Genomic DNA, 6000 nt, shown 5'->3' on the forward strand with positions numbered 1-6000 from the left:
TTGAATACTTCTTGCCAGTCCCATCCTGCCTGCAAAGTTTCCTTTGAGAAATCAGCTGACAGTCTTATGGGAAGAAGTCCTTTGTAGGTAACTCTCTGCTTTTCTCTTGTGGCTTTTAAGATTCTCTCTTTATCTTTAACCTTTGGGATTTTAATTGTGGTATGTCTTGGTGTGGTCCTCTTTGGGTCCACCTTGTTGGGGACTCTGTGCTGCCTGGACTTGTATGTCTATTTCCTTCATAAAATTAGGGAAGTTTTCTTTCATTATTTTTTCAAATAAGTTTTCAGTTTCTTGCTCTTCCTCTTCTCCTTCTGGCATCCCTGTGATTTGGATGTTGGCATTTTTGGAGATGTCCCAGAGTCTTCTTAAACTCTTTTTCTAAAAAATTCTTGTTTCTTCATTTTGTTCTGGTTGAATGTTTATATCTTCCTTATGTTCCAAATTGTTGATTTGAATCCCAGCTTCCTTCCCTTCACTATTGGTTTCATGTGGATTTTTCTTTATTTCCCTTAGTAGAGCCTTCATTTCTTCCTTTATGCTTTTGCTGTATTTGATGAGATCTCTGAGCATTCTGACCACCAGTGTTTTGAACTCTGTCTGATAGGTTGGCCTAGTTAGGTCTGATAGGTCTGCATCACTTAGTTCTTTTCCTGGAGTTCTGTTCTGTTACTTCATATGGGCCATATTTCTTTGTCTCCTGATTTTGGCAGCTCCCTGTGTCTGTGTACTAGGTAGAGCTACTTTGATTATGTTTTAGCACACCGGTTAAGCCATATGGGGTGGAGTCTTGAGTACTCATTAGGGCAGGGTAACCATGGCTCTGTGTTGGGGGGAGAGGTTGAACAGGGGACAGTGCCACTGATGGCTGACTTCTGGGGGCTTGCCTGGACCTTGCCCCATTTCCAGCCACTTCACCTACTTCCCCTGTGCGACTGGTGCCCCTTCAGCTGCTCTCCTGGTTGTGGTTTCCGGGGTGGGTGGGTTTGCCTACACTCCAGGTTCTCCTGAGAATCCAGGAGTTTCTTCAGCCCCTGCTAGGTTTACAGCCAGAAGTTATGAGGCTTTCTTTTTCTGGCACAGGAGCCGTGGGCTATGCGGTCTGGCCTGGGGCTGGGCTCGCTCGCTCACAAGGTGTCTCCCTGATTTTTATCCACCACATGTGAATGTGGGGCTGCCCGTTCCACTAGCTGCTGCCACCTGGCTACCTCTCTGCCCTCTCCTTGCTGTTGCCAAACCAAGTCCTCTCTGCTCCGACTCCTTGTCTCCACCCCTCCTACCTGTCTGGATGAATACATCTTTTTTAAATCCTTGGATCCCAGACTTCCATACAGTTCTGGATGTTTTTCTGAGTGATTTTCTGGCAGTTCTTGGTGTTTTTCATTTTAAAGTTAGTTGTATTCCCTCTTGTGGCTGTGTAATTAGGCGAGGTGTGTCTACATACGCCTCTATCTTGACCCCCTTTGGAGTAATAATACTAATATCCGACAAAGTAGACTTTAAAACCAAGGCTACAGAGAGACAAAGAAGGGCACTACATAATAATTAATGGAAAAATCCAACAAGAAGATACAACCCTAGTAAACATTAATGCACCCAACATAGGAGCACCTAAACATGTAAAGCAAATCTTGATGGATGTAAAGGGAGAAATTGACAAAAATACAGTCATAGTTGGGAATTTTAACACCTCTTTGACTTCAATGGATAGATCTGCCAGACAGGAGCTCAACAAGGAGACAGTGGCCTTAAATAACACACAAGATCAAATGGATTTAATTGATCTCTTCCAAGCATTTTACCCCCAAACAGTAGAATATACATTCTTTTCAAATGCACGTGGAATGTTTCCAAGGAAAGACCACATGTTAGGACAAAAAACAAGTTCTCAATAAATTTAAGAGGATTGAAATCATATCAAGCATCTTTTCTGACCACAATGCTATGAAACTAGAAATCTATCCTAAGAATATTGGAAAACACCGAAAGACATGGAAGCTAAATAAACAATGAATGGGTCAACAAAGAGATCAAGGAAGAAATGAAAGATACCCTGAAACAAATGAAAATGAGAACACAACAATCCAAAATCTGTGGGACACAAGAAAAGCAATCCTAAGAGGGGAATTTAGAGCATTACAGGCCTATCTCAAAAAATAAGATAAAGCTCAAATAAATGATCTAAATTTATACTTAAAGGAACCTGAAAAAGAAAAACAAAGCCCAGAGTTAGTAAAAGAAAGGAAATAATCAAGACCAGAGTAGAAATAAATGAAATAGAGTCTAAAAAAAATGATACAGAAGATCACTGAATCCAAGAGCTGGTTCTTTGAAAATGTAAACAAGATTGACAAACATTTGACTAGACTTATCAGGTCTAGTCAATAGACTAGAAAGGACCTAAATAAATAAAATCAGAAATGAAAGAGGAGAAATAACAACTTTTACCAAAGAAATAAAAAAGAAATATAAGAAAATATGAACAACTATATGCCAACAAACTGGACAACCTGGACAAAAATGATACATTCCTACTTGCTGCAGTAATAAATTACCACTAACTTAGCGGCTTAAAACAACACAAATTTATTATCTTGTACTTCTAGAAGTCGTAAGTCCCAAATTATTTCAGTGGACTCAAATCAAGGTGTCAACAGGGTTGTGTCCTTTCTTGGGGTCCTAGGGGAGAATCTGTTCTCCTGCCTTTTTTACCTTCTGGCAGCTGCCCACATTCCTTGGTTCATGGCACCATACTCCAGTTTCTCCCTCTCTAATGCTGATACTTCTGCCTCCTTCTTATAAAGACACTTGTGATTATGCTGTGCCACCCAGATATATCCAGGATAATCCCCCATCTCAAGATCTGTAATCACATCTGTAAAGTCCTTTTTGCCACATAAATTAACATATCTATTAATTCCAGGGACTGGGACATAACTTGAGGGGGGCAGCTAGTGAGCATTATTCATTTTACCACACCCCATTTAATAAATCTTCATGAGTTCATTTTTAGATAATGATTCATAATATCATTTGAATATTGTTTCTATAGTTTTGAAGACAGTTGCATGTCATATAAATTCTAGAAAACATTTTTCTTTCTGTAAGGACTCTTTCTTGGAGTGTTCATAACAGATTCCACTAGTATTTGCAGATGAATATATGGTAGTCCACCTGTCCTTTAAAGAAACATTCCAAGGCCCCCAGTAGATGCATGAAACCTTGGATAGTATCAAACTCTATATATACTATGTTTTTTTTCTATATACACATACTTATGATAAAGTTTAATACCTTTCCCATTTTAACTAAGCACTTATCACACACTGTGGCTGTGACTTTTTCTGTTTGAGGTAAAACAGCAAAACTATTCTTTTCCCTTCACAATTTCAGGAAGAGAAGATTCATTCTTACTGTAGATCTTAGCAACTTCAGCATACAGTTTAATTTTTTTCTTTCCTTATTAAGTTGAGAACTTTCACCTTTTTACTTAAAGGAAGCTCTTTACTGCTTCTTTCTGGCATATCTAAATTGCCAGCTCCACTACTTTTGTGCTTTGGGGTCATTATTAAGTAAAGTAAGGGTGATTTGAACACAGCATTGTGATACCAGGATAGTCATCTGATAACTGAGACTGCTGCTAAATGACTAACAAAATTAGTGTAACAGCTTGGAGATGCTGGACAGAGAGGGTACAATTTAAAACTTGCAAATTGTTTATTTCTGGAATTTTCTATTTAATATTTTCAGAATACAGTTGATTGCTGTAACTGAAACTGCAAAAACAAAAACGTGGATAAAGAGGAACTACTGCATTTCTTAAACCAGATTTGCTTCAAATCATTGTTACCTGCTTAGCTATCAAAGTTGGTACTGAGCAGTAATGACTGTGTTCTTTGTTCATCAGCAATGATTACCTCACCAAGACAAAGTAAACAGGCTATTTCCCACAGAGAAAACACTTCTAAAAATCACAAAATTCAGAACTGAGGTAGTAGCTGCAGTCTCACTGAAATGTGGTTTTACAGTTCTCTTAAATGGCTTAGCTCTCTTTTTTTCTCACACTTGCAGACTTCTGTCTTCCCATTGCTAGTTCACAGGCCTCTATCTTAGCTCCCAACAAGGCCACGCTCATCTTAAGAGCTGAAACCAGGTCCTCTTCTTTTATATCTCTAAGGATATAGCAAAATATTAGACCAGAGAGAGTAAGCAAACACCCCGAAGTTCGTATATGGCCAACAGGCTTGTTTTGTTTAGCTTGAAGAGTGTTTGAGAAAAAAATTAATTGAAAACATTTAGAAATCAGATTTCACATAAAATTCTCATAGCCCTTTTTTCTTGAACAACTGGACTATATGGACACCCTGGGCCAGCATCTCTGCCTGGGAAATATCAGGTCTCCATCCAGCCCCAGACTGACCCCTATAAGCACTTGAGATTGACATTCCTGTAGTATACGCCCTATAGAAATCTTTATTACTATCCTAAAGTAACCCTTCATTTTTTTCAGGTGTGAAAAGTGCTTACAAAACCCATATTTGGCACAGGAACTATTTCAAGGCATTTTCACAGTTTTTACATGTATAAATTGTCCTCTCAGACCTTGTTAATTGTGAAATTAATAAAGAGTAACCTCATTTAAAATGGAGTCAGGAAGCTAGAAGAGAGAACTCTCACACACTTGTCACTCAACACAAATCACTGGCCCCAAGAGGAAGAGATATACCTTGTATCTCCAACGGGAAGAGATACTACTTTACTACCTAAACAAGAGGAAGAAAAGATTTCTTCTTGCCCAGTAACAGCTCCACAAATGGGAGACTGCCATCATTGAGCCAATGAAAAGCCATATACTTCAAACTTTCAGATTCCTCCAATGGATTCTTTGTTTACAACAGCCCCTCCCAGGTGAATAAAATAGCAGTCCCCTCCTTTGTTTTTCTCATTTGTGTGTGATTTGCCATTAGACTGAATGTCCCAAATGGTAGTTCTTTGTTGTTAACTTAACAAACCACTTGTGCTGGAGAAATATCTAGTTGTCAGTTTGTTTCAGGTCAACATAATAGTCAATTACTAGAATAGTTATTGTAAATAAAAACAGAAAATAAGTGCTCGTGAGGATGTGGAGAAATTGAGACATTCATACATGTTGGTAAGAATATAAAATGATTTAGCTGCTGTGGAAAACAGTTTGGAAGTTTCTCAAAAAATTAAACACAGAACGATACAGCAATTCCACCATTAGGTATATACACAAAAGAATTGAACATAGGAACTCAAACAGATATTAACCACCAATATTCTTGCAGTATTATTTTCAATAGCCAAAAGATGGAATGACGTAGGCATCCATCAATGGATAAATGGATAAACAAACTGAGATATATGCATACAATGGAATATAATCCAGCCATAAAAAAGGAATGAAGTTCTGATACATGATATAACCTGGATGAATCTTGAGGACATTATGATAAGTAAAATAAGCCAGATACACAAAAGGACAAATACTGTATGACTCCATTTATATGAACTATCTAGAATAGGCAGATTCATAGAGACAGAAAGTGGATTAAAGGTGACGAGGGACTGGGGGAAAAGATAATCAGGAGAATTTCTGTTTGGGATGTTGAAAAAATTTTAGAAATAGCAGTGACAATTGTACAATACTGTCAGTTCAATTAATGTTACTAAATTGTACAACTTAAAGTGACAAGTTTTATGTTATTATTTTTTGCCACAATAAAAAAATTATTTTTTTGCCTCTGGGGCTCCCCATACCAGTGTGGGTAAGTTGAGAGTTGATGGTCAGTGAGTAGACAGTAAATAGACCTGTGACTGCTAAGCCTCAAGACTGGTGGGAAAACATGGCACAGACCCAGGTAATGCCAGGTCAGGAGGGGATTGTTCCAGACTGTGACCAAACTAACAGAGAGACCAAGCCAGAGGTGACAGACATTCAGGCGACCTGCAAAGAGAAGGACTAGAGCCACCCTCCCAGAG

This window comes from Pteronotus mesoamericanus, unplaced genomic scaffold (genome assembly GCF_021234165.1).
Source record: "Pteronotus mesoamericanus isolate MK-2021 breed Mesoamerican mustached bat unplaced genomic scaffold, CSHL_Meso_final scaffold_125, whole genome shotgun sequence".
NCBI lineage: Eukaryota > Metazoa > Chordata > Mammalia > Chiroptera > Mormoopidae > Pteronotus > Pteronotus mesoamericanus.